Here is a 20,745-nt window from a genome sequence, read left to right as displayed (position 1 = left end):
ACTTTTGGTGTTGCTCTGTTCTTCTTTTTTCTACGGCTTTGAGCTGTTGTGTTAGGTCATTTATTTGTTGATTTTTTCTTCTTTGATTGAATGCACTCCATGAAGTAAATTTTCCTCTAAGTACTGCTTTCATAGTGGCCCAGAGATTTTAATATGATGTATTTTTGTTCTCGTTTACCTCTAAGAATTTTTTTATTTCCCCCCCGATGTCTTCTGTTATCCATTCATCATTCAATTGTGTATTATTTAATCTCCAGGTGTTGGAGTAATTTCTGTTTATTATTCTGTCATTTATTTCTAATTCCAATCCATTATGATCTGATCGAATATAAGGTAGTATCTCTATCTTCTTGTATTTACTAACAGTAGCTTTGTGGCATAATATATGGTCTATTTTAGAGAAGGATCCATGTGCTGCTGAGAAAAAAGTGTATTCACTCTTTTTTGGATGGTATATTCTATATATGTTCATTAAGTCTAAATTATTGATTGTGTTATTGAGATCTATGGTTTCTTTGTTCAATTTTTGTTTGGAAGATCTGTCCAGTGGTGAGAGAGGTGTGTTAAAATCACCTAGTATTAGTGTGTTGTGGTTTATTTGATTCCTGGAATTCAGAAGGATTTGTTCAATGTACATGGATGAGACACTGTTTTGGACATAGATATTTATGATTGTTATGTCTTGCTGATTTATGCTTCCCTTAAGCAGTATGAAATGACCTTCTTTAGCCCTTCTGACTAACTTTGGCTTGAAGTCCACATTATCTGAAATGAGGATGGATACCCCGGCTTTTTTGCTGAGTCCATGTGCATGGTATGTTTTTCCCCATCCTTTCACCTTTAGTTTGTGGGATTCTCTTTCTAAGAGATAAGTCTCCTGCAGGCAGCATATTGTTGGATCTTTCTTTTTAATCCAATCTGCCAGTCTGTCTTTTGATTGATGAGTTCAGGCCATTAACATTCAGGGTTATTATTGAGATATGATTTGTATTCCCAGTCATTTGGCTCATTTTTGTCTTTTTGACACGACTTGGTTTCTCCTTTATTTTACTATTCCTTTAGGGTAGTTCCTCCCTTTGCTGATTTATGTCATAGTTTTTCATCTCTTCCTCATGGAATATTTTGCTGTGAATGTTCTGTAGTGCCAGCTTTCTTTTTGTAAATTCTTTTAGCTTTTGTTTATCATGGAAAGGTTTTATTTCATCGTCAAATCTGAAGGTAAGTTTTGCTGGATATAAGATTCCTGGTTGGCGTCTGTTTTCTTTCAGAGTTTGAAAAATGTTGTTCCAGGCCCTTCTAGCTTTTAGGATCTGGGTTGAAAATCTGGTGATATCTGTATTGGTTTCCCCCTGAATGTATTTTGATTTTTTTCTCTCACAGTCTTTAAAATTCTGTCTTTATTTTGTACGTTAGGTATTTTCATTATAATGTGCCTTGGTGTGGGTCTGTTGTAATTTTGTGTGTTTGGAGTCCTATAAGCCTCTTGAACTTGATTTTCCATTTCATTCTTCAGATTGGGGAAATTTTCTGATGTTATTTGATTGAATAGATTGTTCATTCCTTTGGTTTATTTCTCTAAGCCTTCCTCAATCCCAATAATTCTTAAATTTGGCCTTTTCATGATATGCCATAATTCTTGTAGATTCTGTTCATGATTTCTTACCATCTTCTCTGTTCAGTCAACTTTGTTTTCAAGATTAAATATTTTGTCTTCAATGTGTGAGGTTCTGTCTTCCAGGTATTCTATCCTATTGGTTATGCTTTCTATGGAGTTTTTAATTTGGTTTATTGTTTCCTTCATTTCAAGGATTTCTGTTTGTTTGTTTTTTCAGTATCTCTAACTCTTTATTAAAATGATCTTTTGCTTCCTGCATTTGCTCTTTTAACTGTTGATTGGTGCGATCATTCAAAGCCTGCGATTGATCTTTCATCTCGTTTACTTCTCTGATCATTTTAATTATGTACATTCTGAACTCCCTTTCTGACCTTTCTTCTGCCATGCTGTCATTGGATTTTACTGATGTAGCATCTAGGTTTGTTTGGGACATTTTCTTCCTTGTTTTCTCATATTTGTCAGGTATCTACCCCTCTAGTAGTGAAACTCTGAGATATTGCAGATTTCCTCTATTGACTTATAGTGTCCCTGTAGATTTCCAGTATATCACCTCCTAACCTTCAGTAGCCTGATGTCTTGGAGGAACTGGATAATTTGGTGCTCCACAAGGAAGCTGCTTCTCTAGGGGTGGTGATCTTCAGGTGGGGTATATACCCTGCTAGTGGGCAGAGGCGCCTCCACTTTTTGACAGATGGTCAAAGGGGGACTAGACTGGGGCTGGGGCATGGCTGGTCTGTGCCTGTATCTTTGTTTCTACCATCCTGGTGGGAAAGCCTTGCCCAGCAGGGAAGACTCACCTGGTGGGGAAGGCATGCTGGGCAGCTCTCCTCTGAGAAGTTCCCTTCAGTCCAGAACTACTCCCTGGGCTGGGCAGTCCTCTGTGACGTTCCCAGGGGTCCAGACCTACCTCCTGGGCCAGTCTCTTGTTGGGCAGCCCTCCTCTGAGTAGCTGCCTGTGGTCCGGTCCTGCGGCCCGTGCCTGGGACCCTTGCTCTGTGCCAAGCCTCTCACTGGGCAGCCCTCCTCTACAATGCTTCTAGTTGTTGCAGTTCATGGTCCAGCAGGGGAGTCTCACTGGGCAACTCTACTCCACAAAGTTCCCTGTGTTCCAGGACTAGTGCCCCGTCTGGGAGCCTTGCTCAGTGGGAGAGACTCACCCGGCGGCTCGCAGTTGGTCCCGAGTCTCTCAATACCTCTTCTTCTTGAATCCTGAGTCCTGTCAAAGGGCCTCCAGTGTCCTGTAGGTGTCTCAGGAAGGGAGCCGCCCTTCCTGATGATGATAGCCACAACCTCAGGAATAATTCAAAATGCCTGCACCAGCCTCCAAAGAAGGTGGGGGGGGGGCCCAGCAAGGGCACGCTGAGTCAGCACAGAGGCAAGCGCAGTGTCCCTCAGCAGTAGGGGGGCAGGCAGGCAGGCTCAGCGATGATGTCCGACCTCGGTGTGGGGTCCGGCGGGCTGGTTCACTCCATGATGGTCCAGAATATGGTTTCTTTTAAAACAAGTTAAAATTTAACTACTATATGATCTAGAAATCCCACTCTGGGTGTTTATTCAAAAGAATTAGAGGGCCTGGGGCTGGGGCTCAGTGGTGGAGCACTAACCTCAAATGTATAAGGCACTGGGTTAGATCCTCAGCACCACATAAAAATAAATAGATAAAATAAAGGTATTGTGTCCATCTACAACTAAAAATATTTAAAACTGTATTAGAAATGGGACCTTAAAGAGTGATTTGATATCCACGTTTGTTGCATTATTATTCATAATAACAAAAAGGTGGAAACAACTCAAAAGTTCACCGTGGGGTAAATGGATAAAGAAAATGGACCTTTCTCCAGTGGAAATTCATTGAGCCTTTAAAAAGAAGGAAATTCTTTCGTACGACAACGCATGGATGAGCCTTGATGGCATTATGCTAAGTTAAATAGAAAAGTCATAAAAGGAGAACTACTGCATGATTCCACTTATACGAGGGATCTGAAGTAGTTAAAAGCATTGAAGCAGAGAGTAGAGTGCTGATTGCTAGGAACTGAACTGAGTGAAAAAGGGGAGGACAATTGGTTAAAGAAAGAAACAGTCATGCAAGAGGAAGAAATTCCAGAGATCTACCATTCACAATATGCCTGTAGTAGTGTGCAGAATATTCATCACTTGCTTAGAGGGTGGATTTGATGTTATGTGTTTTTCACCACAATAAGAAATACACTTATATACTGATGGTTGCTCCTCCATTCTTGCTTCCCAAGAATATATCTCCTTCATTTGCATGTCTCATTACTATTTTTCCTTCATTTTATACTGATTGCTCTGAATATATAGTGTCTATTTCCCACATTACTTTCCACAGTACTTTGAGCATAAAAACCACTCAATAAGTACTCATTGAATCAATATTTTTTTGCATTAGTAAAGGACAGTTATTCTATGAAAACTTCCCAAGTAATACATGCTAGTTAATTATAATATTCACTTAAAAGTCTTATTTTTGATAACTTTGAAGCTGTTCACCAGTGATTCAGAGAAGGTAGCATTTTTATTGATAGAAATAGTTAGGAAACACTTAATGGATGGCATTGGTTTTGTTCATTCATGCACTAGATATACTGAGGAGCTGATGGATGTCATAAGGATGAAGATAGACTCAGAGTTTAATGAGTATCCAAATCACATATAATGAAATAAAAGCAAAAAGAATCATTACAAGTGTTCATAGTGATAGCAAGAGTAGGGCAACTAGGGACTGTCAATAGCCTAAGAAGTTACCCAAGACTTTATATCTAAATTAATTTTTTTTAAAAAAATACTTTTTTAGTTGTCAATGGATCTTTTGTTTATTCGTTATTTATATGTGGTCCTGAGGATCAAACCCAGGGCCTCACATATGCCAGGCAAGTACCACTGAGCCACAGCTCCAGCCCTAAAGTGAATTTTACAGAACAAAATACCCATGAGGTAGGAGAAGGGCATTCTAGGCAGAGCAAACAATGGGTACAAAGGCCAAAAAACAAAAAAACAACTACAAAAAAAATGATAAAGTCTGGTTAATTAGGGAATTTGCTAAAAGTTCAGAAAATATTATGTGTAGGACATAAGTAGAATAGTAACAGAGAGTATGTGGTAGTCAAACTGCAAAAGACCTTAAGATCCAGGTACAGGAATTTAGTGGGAAAAAGATGCACTAGGACTTCCATCAGAACTACTCCCATGTTCTGTCCAATCCTGGCTAAACATAAGGCCAATGACAACAACAAAACATCCTTAGTAGGTACACTGTCGGGATCAGTATGTGTAACAATAATGCCCTTTTGTTAAGTTCCAAGAAATGTATTTGATCTCCCCAAGCAAAATTAATCTCTCTTCTTTTTGTGTATTTCCTAACACTTTTTACTGTCTTACAATATTTGTCCCTTTGATTGTGTACTCTGAACATAGATGAATTGTACTATTTCACCTGCTACTTACTTTATATACAATAAAATTTGGGTTCATTGAATGGCATGGAATGGAACTGAACTAATGAAATTCTCTCAATTCATTACTCTTTCTGTACATCTGGCTTTAATGCATTATATCTCATAAATTCTACAATCTTTTGTACTTATTGTATAAATGTAGTCATAGACAAGATAATTTTCACAATATGGTTAACTTACATTTAAAAGAATAAGAAATAACCTAATAACAATTAGGTTACTGTTACCTAATCTTTGTTTTATCAGACTTGTGTTAGCAGAAATATGAAACTTGGTAAACTGCCTATTTTCAGCCTTTGTGATCCTTATTTATTCATCAAACTGTAGTGAACTTTGGCCTATATGTATTCTTTTACAATCCATATGTTTTTGCACCATTTACTTACAAAAGATATTCCCTATAAAAAAAAATGCTGTTTACAGATATTTGAAGACATGAAAAAGAAGATACATCTCTTCTAATAAATTTTATGAACAAGCTCTTGGATACAGATAACAGGACAAGAAATGGAAATGAAATTGTGATTTGACACTCTTAATGAGTGTGAAGAATCAATGACTCTCAGTTTTTAAGGTTGAAAAGCTAATGGAAACTGGGCCACCCAATCAAGACACAGGCTATAGCATTGTACTAAGTTATCAGTGAAGGTAATAAGCATAACTTTGGTGGTAACATGCATGAAAGAAGAAAATCAGCAAGGAAGGAAGGGAGGGAGGAAAAGAGGAAGCAACAAAGGAATGAAAATGTGTCCATATTAACTCATTGAACTCTACCACAAATTCATCTTCTCCAACCCTAGATGGAACACCTATTTCAAAGAGGAGTATTGCAATGCTAATCTGAAAAATGAACCTCAATTTAGGGGGAAGCACTATATAATTTACACCATCCTGTGGGTTGAAATGTAAAGTATAATGTAACCTACCCCATAGCCAGAGGATAAACCGGCTTGTATTACCAGTGCATTATTTGACTGCCTCATCAGAAACATAAACCATCTCCACAAGTTTAAGATAAAACAGAAGAGACCCAATCATTTCACTCAACAAAACCACCTTAGAGCAAGGGCTATCTTTCCTCCTGATGTGACCATAACTCCTGTCAAGTCCAGCTGGAGGCTGTACCCAGAAGAATTACTTGAGTTTTCTGCAGCTGCCCTTTTTTCTTACTTTCGCTCACTTATCTGATCATCTTGTTTTTATTAAGCAATGTGATAAAAGTTGCACAGAACCCACAAATGGTAACTAGACATGGAAAAACTCTGCCGAGAGCAGTACCACCCTCTGACAGTCCTGAAAGGTATTAGTTTTGTGGGATTTGGCTGATTCTTGATAATATTAAAGTTTCCACAGGCAAAAAGAAACAGATAAATCTATGGGAGTTTTGCAGCTTTTATTTTTCCTTTATGCAAAAATACAAATGAAAAAGTATGTATTAAAGTCCTCTAATGGAACTGTGGGGATCATTTTTACTGAGATGGCCACACATCTGAAAAATTCAAAGAATAAATTTTGAAACTTTTATTCTTTATCATAGTATTGCCATCACTTGTTTCCTTCCCTATTAATATTTTATACTCCACCCATTCTGTGATACAATCGAGAATAAATCTACTCCAGGCAAACCATATGTGCCTATCTAACAATGCAAGCAAGCATAAAGGTAAGACAAGACTCTAACATGCAAGCAAGTATAAAAGATTAAGACGAGACTACCACAAAAAAATGAGAATATTAAAAAAAAATAATAAAGCTAGTGAAAGTCTTTTTAACAATTTAAGTCTGTTTTAAATATTTTTATCATGGGTTCATTATAAGCACTTGAGATTTCAAGATAGAAATATTCCACTTTGCAAGGCATTGAACAAGTCAAACATTTATTATTTCAGAAACATATATGTAGATGAGATATACACTAACAAAGATAAGTAAACTGTAAGATTCAATGAAAGTAGATGTTTTAGATTTTGTTATAGGGATGTTCTCACATTTCTTTTCTAATTAATAATTTTAAGCCTTTGTTATATTCAATGATAGTTTTGGAAAGAATTATTATAAACATAAATGTATACTCACATACACATGTACAATGTATATATATAGAAATGTATATATAAATTGTTATAAATGCAAAAAAAATTAAATGGAAGAAAAGAGTTAAAAATAAAACTAAAAATGACATCCTGCTTCATCTACAGCTTTTGATGTTTAAGATTCTCAGGATAAGTACAAAAACCTCAGAGGAAGATTTGCTTTGCACAGTGAAGCTGAGAAAGGCAGTAAGAGAATTCTTCTGAAAGTGACTCAGATCCTCTGTGGTCTTTCCTAAGTTGTGCTTTAAAAAAAAGAAAAAGAAAGAAAGAAAAGAAAAGAAGTAAGGAAATAAGGCAGATACTATTATTTGGCCTTTTTCTACATATACTGGATTCCCACCACTTGACACAAAAATAACAACTCAATTTCAATCAGCTTTATTAACTGTACTCCTCACTGGAATACCACACTCCATTTTTCCCAGTCTCCACTCTGGTCCATAATTTGGAGTTGTGCAAAGTCTCTTGTGGTATTGCCAGCTGCAGTCGGAGGGGCTTGTGGAATTCAATATGGAAATGAGAGCAGGGCCGGAGTGGAACTTGTGGAGTTATACAATGTCGACCCGCCCTTTCCCTGTGGAATAGAATTGTTGGCAAAGCAGACATCCTCTCATAGTCAGAATAATCTCAGCTTTCTCCCTGGAAAATATACAAAAGAGAAAAGGAACTTTCTAGCATGCAATCATAAGGAATGTGTATTAGAATCCCGTTCAGAGGGACAGAGTCTGTATCTTAAATCAGGGCTACTAACTGCCCTCCTTCATCTGTCAAATCTAGTATTTAGAAAATCTTCATGTTCATTTTTGTTCAATATTTAAAAGAATATGACATTCACTGTACTATATTAAGTAGCCAGTGAAAAGCAAAGTTGAATGGAATGTTTCAAAGTTATCCAGCACATTCATCCTCAGAACATAAACAATCCGAACAATTCAAGTTAAAAAGTTCCATTACCACTCTTTTTTCCCCTTATTAACAAGTTTATTTTGGGAATATTATTTGCACAGTTATTGTTTCAGGTTCATAATATATCAAAAAATATCATTGTACTGAGTGATACTTTTACTATGAAGAATGAAATTCAATATAACGTCTATTTTTTTGTGTGTTGGCAAACTCAATTTGGAGTTATTTTAATGAATGACATGCCTTTACATCCTTTCTATTTGCAGACCAAACAAGTTCAGTCACCCTCAAAAGTTGTGCCAAGTTAGGTGAGAAATAGTACTGAGGATTCACAAACCCATAAAAGATTCACTAATGGCTCTTTCATGAGTACTCGCCTATTACAGTTACATTTGTCCCTTTCAAATGCTCCTATTCAAGTAATTCTGAAAGGAATTTGAGAAAATTTTCCTTGGATGATCATTCATATTTGTATTCTATCAACTGAAGAGTATGACAAATTTTGGCATTAAGATCTAAGTATTACTGCTGAGTTCTGTGCTCTGTGATGATAATAAATTCCTTTGCATGAAAACGAAGCTGAATTGTGCATTTGTGCTAGTTGCACAGAAAGCTTATGCCTTTCAATAATGTAGGACTTTTTGACTGTAGCTTTCTTTAGTAATGGGACAATGTAATGAAAAAAGAATCTGACACCCTAAGCCCATCACTGAAATGATCTGGTTCACTCTGTAGTATGCCACTCAAGGGTCAGGAGAAAAGAGAGTTTCACTGCCCTACGTCTACCTTGAGCTCTCTTCTCTGACAGTATCTTTATCTCCATCTACTTAATGTAACACAGCGCTGGCAGAGGATTCCAGGACATAGTCTATACGAGGAAATATTATGAAATATATAGAATTAAGAAATATTACAAAGTATATTTTATGTTACTGATTTTCTCATATTTTCCTTTCTTATACATATCCTTCACCCAAAGTATAGTCCTTCTAAATGCAATGCAATACTCTGCAACTAAAAACTTTCAATGACAGCACATTGCCTCTGAGACAAGTACAAATCCATTGCAAGGCACACAAGCCCAGTTATCACTTGGCTGCTACTCCTCTTTCCATCTTCTACTTTCTAATCCTTCATGCCTATCATGATGAATCATGCACACTGTTGTCGATAGGGCCTCCCTTTGCTTGCAGTCTTACAATCCTTGACCTTGTTGACTGATGCTTAAAGACTTAACTTGAACCCTGACCTTTTCACACTGAACCATTGGCCCTTTGTGCTGATCCCATAGCACCCCCTGCTGTCTCCCATTGTGGAATGTGGTATAGCAAGGTGAGTTGTCTTCCCTCTTATGGGTCTGAGGCTATGGACTCCTTAAGATCAATGAGAAATGTGTTGTTCAGTGTTTTATTCATCTCTCTTCTGCACTTTCTATTCAGCCTCAACCTTCCAGGCAGAAAAGAGTTTGGGAAAAACAAAGATAACAGTAACCCCTAGGGAGAGAAGTCACCCTGGAGTATCTCTAGAGCAGAATTATCTGCTCAAAATAAAACAAGCCCCATACATGACATTCTCTGAGTGTGTCTCTGTTGCTTGCAACCTGAAAAGACAGAATGAGCACAACACTCAGTAGTGTTGGTGGAGTGCTTCCTGGTGAGTGATAAATACCCTCTCTGCTTTATAACATGCCATGTTTCCTCCTTCAATCATTTTCCTGCCCTGGAGTGCCTGTTTCAGCTCTCTATGTGCATCCACACAACTCTTTAAGCCTGGATAGGATCCTATTGTCTCTGTGAAGCCTTCTCCAATGACTACAGGAAACAGTATTATTATCATGTCTGAAACCCTAGAATACGGACTCAATCTCACCATTCATAAATATTTTAGCACTTTCTTTTCTTCATGTTTATTTTATCTCAAAAAGTACTGTCTGATTAAACACGTTGTGGCAAACACTCTAATATCCATATTTGGTATTGACAATAAATAAAATTAAATCAATTGAAATTTTTCTTATTTTTTCTAATTTCCCTTTCACTTAAAATATTTATAGACTGATGGAGAACAATTTGAAAAGTTCAAATATTTAAGTATGGTTAGACTTGAATGTATTTAAGGTTTCTTTTATTCATCCATGCATTCTTATTTTAAAAAAAAAAAACACTGGATTTCAAGCATCTGAGAGTAAATAAAAGAGTTGCTTCTAGGTCATAGAAGCAACTAAAATATACCTTTCCCTAAAACAAAAGATATGTTTTGTTCAAAATGGCCACAAATCCTCTATATAAACTTACACAAATACATTTTCTCTTTGGATTCAAAGTTCCTCCTATAAAATGAAGTAATAGATGATAGAGAAATTTTTTTCCAAACATAAGTGCTCAATGTGAGTAAACTCCTAATTTCTTGATTCAACTAGTACTTAAATGAGGGTACTAAATGGTTAAATTATGAACCACTGAACTCATGGAACTGATGAGTTTTAGTTCACAGCTCGAATGCTTGTTTTCTATTATTGTACATAATTAAACAATTTCTATTTTGTGCCTCATTTTACCTGGTGGCAGAACTTATTCTTAGTTGGTTTGGGGTTTCTGCCCCTCCTTTTCCCCAATGTGTTCCTAAGTTCTGGGATGCACAGAGTGCAAAGCAAGGCAGGAGGGCAGGGATCGAGGACTCCGGGATGGCTGTCCACAGTGGTGCTTTGCAAGGTAGCCCTGCTGCTGCACAGTCACCACAGGTTACTCCATGTTGTCCACCCCTCAGTCCAAGGACCTCTCTCCACAAGTCAGAACGAAAATCATTCTGCTGTCACTGTGACAGTTCAGATGTCAAGAAACTCTGCATTGTTTATTATCTCCTCTTTGTCTTTATCATCTGCATACAGACATACTATAATATCTTCCATTCACATACACAAAAAGATGCTCCCTGATTCCATCTAACCTAACTAGCAACCACCTCTTTCCATGATTCCATTTATGGGTACAACTCAAAAGATTTATCCACATTCACTTTCTCCATTTTTCTCCTATTTCCCTTTTAACTCCTCTCAAGTAGGACTCATCCATCACATTCATCAGAAGCAGCTCTTGTTTGAAGTCACCAATGATTCCCATTGCAGCCAATCTGATGGCCGATTTTCGGTCCTCACCTAGTTAGACTTATAAGCAAATAAAATGTCAAGAAGCTTTATTTACTCTTTTCCAGAATATCATCTCCTTTTTCCTCTTCTCTAATGGACCACTATTTCAAGTTTTCATTTCAAAATAAAATATAAACATGGAAAAATCACAAAAAGTAAATGTATAATGAATTATACTAAGGTAAACACCCTGTTAATCAGGCAAAGAAACAGACTTTTACAGCCATCCTGAAATCCCACTTTATGTTCCACCACAATCAAAACCCCCTCTGTTGCTCTATCTAAAAGTAGTCAATGCCTTAACTGATATACGACTTCTTCACATTGTTTTTATCATCTGGATCTGAACCTTAGACACTACCTCTCAGTCTGAACCACTTTATAATACTTGATGTGTTTTTCATTTTCTTGGAATAAATGTTCCTGTACAATCCCCTTGTTTGCATTAAAATTTATCTGTTGATGAGCCCTGGCCGATTCCTCTCTACCCTCTATTCTTTCCTGTCTCCTGTCACTGTCATTGACCTAGTTGATCAGATAAAAAAGTTTCTTGAGTATCATATTTTCCCTATAATCCACATCAAATCAGCAAGTTGTGTTTTCCCAACCTTCAAAATACATCCCAAATTCAACCACTTCTCCACCCTTCTCCCTTTCTCCCTCGAAACTAAACTCTGCCAACTCTGACCTAAATGATTATAGTCCATTTCCAGCAGGTTTCCTGGCCTGTATACTTTTGTGACTGCTACAATCTGCTTTCAAGTAGCATACAGAACAATCTATTTTTCCCTTTTATTTGTCTTCCAAGTTTTGAACCAATCAAAAACTTACAAAAAATATGTCTTAAACAAGCAGTACAACTACTAAGTTAAGAAATGAGCGTATGTGGTTCAGTGGTAGAGCACTTTTCTAGCATGTATGAGAACTTCAGTTTGATCTCCAGAACAACAACCACAAAAAGTTAACATGGATTCATTACAACTATTTAATCCCTACAATTCATTCAAAATTCTCTCAACTGTCTGAAGGTTCATTTTTGTTTTCAATGAAAATCCAGTTCAGAATCTTTTATTGCTCTTCATTGACAAATCTATTTTCTTTTAGCAAAATAACTTATTAGTCTTTTCTTAGCTTTTACAACTTTGATATTTATGAAGACTGCAGATTATTTTTTACATTATGAAACTTTACTGTTTGGAGCAGCTTTAGGTTGATAGCAAAAATGAGCAGAAGTTAAGGTAATTCCCCAAAACTCCCTGCCCCACATATGCACAGACCTCTATACATCAACACTGCTCATCAGGGTTGCTCATCAGGCATTTGTTAGAACGAGGAAGCAACACTGACACATCCTTATCACCCCAAACCCATGCAATACAGTAGAGTTCACTCTTGGTGTTTTGTATTCCATTGCTTTTGATAAATGTGTAATATCGTGTACAAACCATTGTAGAAACAAACAAAATAGTTTTACTGCCCTAAAAATCCCCTATGCTCTGCCTATTTATCTCCTAACACCACAACTAGTGATTTGATTTCCTGCCTCCCCAGTTTTGTCTTTTCAGAATGTCACATAGTTGGAATTTTACAGTAGTAACCTTCCCACAATGGTTTCTTTCACCTAGAGCTGTGCATTTGTTTTCTCCAGGTCTTTTCTGGGCTTAATAGATCATTTCTTTTTATCTCCAAATAATATTCTTTTGTCTGCATTCACCCCAATTTTATGTGTCCTTTCACTTACTAAAGAATATCTTGGTCACTTCAATATTGTGGTCTTAGAAATTATTAATAGAGTTGCATTTTATTTGATTCCATTTTCTTTCCTTTCTTAGAATACCAATTATGTTTTTTTTTTTTTATTTAAGATGTAATGTTGGCAATGTGCATTTGTAACTAATGCAAGTCCACTTTCAAATAGCACTATAGTGCTTTAAAACATAAGTTTTAAAACAACATAAGTACTTTAAAACAACAAAATATTCCTAATAATAGATGCTCAGTAACCACTTGCTGAATAAGCATATATTTGGATGATTTTGCTTGTTCTAGGAGTTTGGATCTGACTTGAGAACTAAAGAGTGTGTGCCATATTTTACTGAAAATCTATTTTAAATCATTGTAAATTCTTGGTATGAGGTATACTACCTCAAAAGGCAAGCACAATTTAAGGTACTGCTACAAAACTGGAACTAAAACCGGGAATTTAAAATTCATATTTTAAATGTGAGATTTAATATAAGGTCCTAATTTCAGAAAAGATTCCTGTAGTCTTGGATTCATCCTTTCACATTTAAAAAAGTTCAGGAAAAGGTGCACACTTTAATGAGTTATTTTCACTCTAGATTCCACTACTAATAAAGAGATTTAAATTTTTATGCATAAGGCTTGTTGTATTGTTCATCAGAAATTCCTTCAGGAATAATAGGTTTTTATTTCTTGAGTGTGTAGCAACCACAACAGGTTGCTCATCATGAATCTGGATTCCTTAGAAAGTAGAATGAACATTCTTTGCTTGAGTGTTTCTGTATAATTTTTCTCTTTAATTCTAGCTCATTTATAACTTTTCATTGTGGTCTGAGGGTGACATTGCCAGGATATAAGCCTTCTTACATAAAATTATAATATATTTCACTCTAGTTGAAATTTGGGAGAAGGGACTTTCCCTAAGTCACTGCCCTTCGCTTCTGCGATTCATGTTTGTCACTTTCCAAGGAATGGTAGCTCAGTGCATGGTGCTTCTCCTCCACTAGTTGCCGGCCTGGGTGTCTCAGAGAGTTCTAATGAAAATACAGTTGGTTAGTTAGTTAGTTATAAAAAGAACATACTCTTAAAAAGATGCTTGTTTACTACTTTTTCTCTGATCTTGAATTTGGTTAAACTTGTCCCTATTATTTAGAGCAAGTTCAAAGATTTGTCCTTGACAAATACAGGACTTCTAATATTTTAATTGAACCATAATGCTGCCTGACTTTGTTATGATGCAACTCAAGGATCCAGCAGGGCAAAAACAGTTCATTTAGGAGCAAGACATAAGCCTCAGAGAAAAAGACATTTGCAATTATTTCCATTTTATAGGAAATTTAAATTTTGATTTTGTGTCAACCTCCAGTATGTAAGTCACCTCACCTCTTTATGAAGAATTATTCTCTTTTACAATAGGACTGCGCTCACTAGGTACCTGCAGAGAGCACAGTGGAAGATTTCACCAATGAACTCAAGTGACAATAGGCTAGGAGAAAATGCCTGGTGTTCCATCCTCTCTCAGGATCCCATGCACTGACTCGATGATTAAGCTGGACTTTTTACATACCTAAAACCAATAGACTTCTTTTTTTATTACTGAGAAATAACATTTGTCCATCTTTATGTGGTACATTATGGTAATTCAAACACGTGTACAATGTATGATGATTAAATCAGAGTAATCTACATTTCCATTTCTTTAACCATTAATCATTTTTCTGTTTGGGGGATTTCTTCTTCTTTTCTAGTCATTTAAAAATACATCAATAATTGTTTTAACCTGTAGTTACTTTGCTGCACTAAAGAAGAACGAGAAGTACTTCTTGTACTTCTTACTGTATTTTGGTTCCCCTTTTTGAACTTCTTCCCACCCACCCATCCCAGTCTCTAGTGACCACTCTTCTATTCAGTTCTTCTAAAAGGATGACTTAATTAATTTCCACAAATGACTGGGAATGTGTGATGTTTGTCTTTCTGTATTTGGTTTATTTCACCTAACACAATGATGTTCCATCCTGAGAATGACAGGATTCATTCTTTTAGTGGCTGAATAGTACTCCATTGTTATGGTTTGGACCTGGAATGTTCCCAAAAGCTGGTGTATTAGAAGCATCGTTCCCAATGCAGCAAGGTTCACGGGTAGGGTTTTTAGGCAAGAGTTAGATTGTGAGGACACGACCTCATCAGAGGATTAAGTCATTTGATCAGTGGGCTAATTCATTTGATGGATTAACCCATTGATAGCTGAATGGACTACTGGGAGTGGGAACTTGTTGGGGGAATTAGGTCATGAGTGACCTGCCCCGGAAGTGTTTTTCTTATCCATTCATGCACTGAAGGGCATCTGAGTTGATTTCATATTTTAGCTGTTGTATTTCTGCAAGAAACATGGGCATACAACTTTTTTTTTTCCTATACTGGTTTAATTTCTTTTGTATATATACCCAGAAATGAAATTGCTGGATTTTACGGTAGATCTGTTTTTAGCTTTATGAGGACCCTCCATACTGTTCTCCATAACGGCTGCACTAAAATTACTTTACCAAAAACACTATAGAAGCGTTCCCTTTTCTCCATATCCTTGCCAGTATTGTTATTTTTTTGTCGTGTTGGTGATGACCATTCTGAGGAGGGTAAGATGATGTCTTATTGTGATTTTGATTTGCATTTCTCTGATGATTAATGAGACTGAGCATTTTTCATATACTTTTTGGCCATTTGTATGTTCTTTTTTGAGAAGAATCTGTTGATTTCTTAACCCAATTTTTAGTTGGATCATTCATATTTGAATATTCAACTTTTGAGTTTCTTATATAGTCTGAATATCCATCTCTTTTGGATGAATAGTTTGCAATATTTCCCCCATTCTGTAACTTGCTTTTGAATTCTGTTGGTTATTTCCTGTGCTACTCAGAAGATTCGGAGTTTTATATAATTTCACTTGTCTGTTTTTGCTTCTGTTGCCTGTACATTTGGGGTTCTATCTAACAAATCACTAAAAACACATTGTTTCCCCTAGTTTTCTTGTAGTAATTTCATATTTTCAGGTGTAACATTTACATCTTTGACCCATTTTGAGTTGACTTTTTTTTGTATACGGTGAAAGAAAGGGATCTGGTTTCATTCTTCTCATGTCTAACTGCACTAGCACCATTTTACTGGAGAGACTGTGGAAACCAATAGACTTCTAAGAGTCAAGAAGTCTTTGACCTTTTAGTCAAGAGATGCCTGAGAGTGAAGTAGGAAAGGAGGTGACAGCTGAAGAGAGATCAGTGTCTCTACTTCCATTTTGTGGTGGCATATCTTGTGGTTTGAAAAAAACTCCTGTTCTGGCAGAGATTGGTCATTTCTGATTTTGCACCAGCAGTTCATTTGGCACAGAAGTCATTTAGATGGATTCTACTCTCTTACTCTTGAACATCATTCTTTAATTTCTTATAGGAATCCTACATGGTCTGTCTGTCATGTTGTTTAGGTTATACTCTTGAGTTGATCAAGGTTGCCTTTTCTGTCCTCAATTTTCCAAGGATTCTCTATTCTTTGGACATTCACAGTTCTTCTCTAAGCTCTCAGACACTTTGTTCATTTATTTGTCCAGGAAAAACTTCAGGTTATCTCTGGGCGTGGATGAATGAGGTATGAAGAAACCAGGAAAGTTTTCCAGCTAAGGTGATAGAATGCATGCTGGTCAGATTCCAAAAGTCTGCCAGTAAATGGTGGAGACTTTTCCCACAGTCATGACTCATCTTTTACATGTGCAAATATTTAAATTGCAGGTGGCATTTTCCAGATTCATAGCTACAGGCAGATCTCTCAAGTTTCCAACAGGCAGACCTCACTGCACTTAAGGGTTTAAGAATGCACTCTTGTCTGGCTAGTTTGTTAGTTTGATATAGAATTAATATTCTGTATATCAAAAATTAAAGAGTAAATATATCTTAGAGATAATCAGTACAAAATGATGTCATATTAGGCAAACTTACCTCTATCATTAATGAGATTTTTAACAATGAGCAGATCTAATTTAGCAGTTTAAAATTAACTTAGGCCTTGTTTTTCCCTTCTGTAAAATGGGAAATAACATCATTATCTGTGGTGTGAGAAAAACCTAACTGATACCTCTCAAAACATTGATAATCAGGATTGGTTTTGCTGGTCAGGTTAAGAAGGCAGGTATCTCTTCCACCACTAAGGATTCATGTGGGCCCTAAAAATTGGTTGATGAAAACAACTTTCCAATTTAAAAGACCATTCTTCAAATATCACAATACTATTTAATAAGGTTGTTATAAAGCACAAATGTGTAAAGTACACAAAGTACATTGCATGGAACCTGCACACAAGGCTCTTAATTAATTTTAACCTCTCATCCTTATAAGATTAATAACTGCAATAAAAATAAGATGTGATGCAGAAACCTAGCACATAATCAAAATATGAAGAGGCTAGTGGTTACATTGGCCTCTTGGGGGCAGGACACCGATCAGATAATTATTAGTCTGGAATTTGGCCTCAGCATATTCACTCAATATACACAGTGTTGGTGACTACTATGACTACTAAGGGATGATTCACAACCAATAAACTCATGAACAATAGAAATAATGATTCATAATGAGAAAAGTTGTTCTCGCATACAAAGATCCTGATAATTGCAATTAAATCCTCAGAAGAAATGAGGTTAAACTAAGGTTTATAAGACAGTGAAATCAGGAACAGGTAGGAAGTTGGTTTATCTTAGAGACAAAGATTGCCACACTTTGTAAAGCTGATGAATCTGTATCTACTGTTGGAATTGAGTTACCACATTGATCATAAAGACAAGATATTACACAAGGGAGTCAGAACTTTTTATCCTCCAAACATTTCTGGTGACACATTGACAGTGCATCTTTTCTACACTTATTTCTCTGCCTTTTCTATTCTCCATGATGACCAATGCATGGTCATGTTGTTCTCTACTTCCTTTCTCTCTCACTAAATAAAATATATTTAAAGCATTTAAATAGTTCATCACTTGTATATGTTAATAAAGTCATTCTTTAATCCTGTTCAGGGACCCTTCTTGGCCACCCAATTCAATGTATTGACACTGTGAGCTAAATTTATGGTTGAATGATCTCAATGCATAATGATTTTAACTGAAGCTATAATTAACTTCATATTCTGAAGTTAGGATGCTTCACTCGCACCATGTATATTAAGAATATGTCTATTAAACTCATGCATATGAAGTAAACCTTTCGAACAGAAATGAGTAATTGACATATAATAATTTTCTGTGGGAAATGGCTTCTGAGTTAAATCTGAGTGCATAGATACCTTCATTCCCTATCTCTCTAAATACTCTAACTCCTCCGCCCAAATTTCTCAGTTCCAGCCCAACAGTCATGGTGGATCCAAGGTCTGAGGGCAACAGAGATTCCACACTATAAAAATGAACATGAGCAGTGTGTGGTCTTCTAGCTAAGAATTGGTCTGCTTGCTGACATTTTCTTTCCACTTTACCAAGACTACTAGTCAGAACCTTTCTCTTTCCTTACCTACTATGTTAGTTAGTTTCCTATAACTATAACAAATGTATGATATAATCAATTTATAAAGAGTAAAAGTTTATTTTGGCTCCTGGTTTCAGGGGTTTCCTTGGCCCCATTGCTTTTGGCCATAGTGGCACAGTATATAATGGCAAAAGCACAGGTAGAGGAGACCTGTTCACCTCATGGCAGCCAGGATGAGAGATAGGATGGAACTGAGGTCCCAAGATCCTCTTCACAGGCATGCTCCCAATGACCTAGCTTCCTCCCACTGAGCTTCATCTACTAAAGGTTCTCCCAGTAGCAGCACAGGCTAGGGAATGGGTGATATAGGTCTTGAAGACAGGAACAGGTTCTTATTCCCTGGTGTTGAAAACTAAACACCCTAGAAATGCCAAGGCAAGCATAGAAAGCAAGCTTCATTTAAGAAAATAATAGAGACAGACATCTAAGAGAAGGGGAATTCAGAGCTGAAAAGCCCTTAGGAGGGAGTACATCTTGCACTTTTTTAGACTCCAGCTCCTATCTTTTTAATTATTGTCTTCTCTTTCTTCCTCATATGTATGACTAAGGGCAGGGATGTTGGGGTTAATTATTAGCAACCCAGAGTGCCCAGGAGCAACATTGCAGAAGTTAATAATCCATTGTTCTCTCTTTGATAATCAGTCATCATCCTCTGTCTACCCACATCCATCATTACCTACACAGCCTGATCTTCGCCCTGCCTCAGTTTGCTGAGGAATGTGACATATTCTGTCCACTTCAACCAGGTAGGGCTGCAGGCAAATTGCTTTTTGGTAAAGAAAGCAGGTGGGCATCAGCACAGTGGGCCATTTTATAGAATTATTCTCTTAACCTCATGTTCCCACCATTCTCATCTATCTGTCCCCTTACACAAGCTTTCAGCTCATGAGTCTTTGGGGGTCGTTTGATAACCAAACTATAGCACCTACTGTAATTTAGTCTGGAACCTTCTTATAGCAGACTTTGTTTCTGAAGCATTGTTATTTAAGTAACAACAGTATGTTTCACCATAGGGTTGTTGTGAAGAAAGGTTTGGAATGATGTATGAAATGCACATAACAGAGTACTGGAAAATATTAAGTGCTTACCTCTACCTCCCTCCATACTAAACAATAAGCACTGTGAAAGTGACATCTCATTCTTCCTAGCATTTACTATAGCATCTAGTAGTTGAATAAATGAATGAATGAATGATGGGAGAAAGAGGAATCAAAACTCCCAACCACATGGATTCTTTCTTCTTTTTGGAACTTACAGACAGAGTGCCTTCATCCTTTCCCACCAAAGAATCCAAAAATGAAAAAAGTGAAAATTTCCTAGGAGGAGAAAGACCTAGTCCAACACTGCTGGCTCTAGAACAAAAGCTTTTATTTCTGTATTAGGTTTTCATCATCACTGTTACCAAAATACCCAACAAGAACAAGTTAGAGGAGGAATACTGTATTTTGGCTCATGGTTTCAGAGGTTCAACCCTTGGTTTCCTGGCTCCATTGACTGGGTCTGAGGTGAGGCAGAACATTATAGAAGAACATGGTCAGCTCATAGCAGCAAGGAAGCAGAGAAAGAGAGAAAAGCCAGGGACAAAATATAGTTCCCATTTTTTTTTTTTTTTTTTTTTTTTTTTTTTTTTTTTTTTAGGTAGTAGAATAGAGAAGGTTGCCTTCCTGGCTGCTCTGTGGTGTGAAACCAAGAAAACAGGCAGCTTCTCAGCAAGGTGAGTGAATAAAAAAAAGGGAATTTAAAATTTAATACTGGACACTCAAAGCAGGTTGGAGATTCAGAGGTTGGATATAATAAGGAAAAATATCCCCAGTGCCACATCTGCTGCTGTGTTCAGAGGTACAAACCAGAGCAGTCTTTCTGCAAGCGAAGTGGAGAGATAAGGAGATTAATGGAACCCACGTTTTCAGGAGAACTGAGGCATGTCTGGATATGGAGAGTTTAGAAATCAAAGACACAGACACTACCCTAGACTAAACTGAAAGACTCACTGCACAATATCCTTTTACAGGAAAGAAACTGCACCTCTCCCAACTGTGTGCAGAGAACAGAGGAAGGAACCATTTTGCAGCCATGGTGTGGGGGATGATACCTGATGGGAGAGATGCATGGCAAACCTGAGTTTGGCCCAAAATACAGGCCTGGCAAACACACACTGCATTATATGTGGTGTGCCTAAGTGACCAGAAGAAAATCAAACCTGGAAAGA

Source organism: Sciurus carolinensis, chromosome 14 (genome assembly GCF_902686445.1).
Source record: "Sciurus carolinensis chromosome 14, mSciCar1.2, whole genome shotgun sequence".
In the NCBI taxonomy this organism is placed as follows: Eukaryota; Metazoa; Chordata; class Mammalia; order Rodentia; family Sciuridae; genus Sciurus; species Sciurus carolinensis.
Note: the sequence above shows the minus strand (reverse complement) of the source record.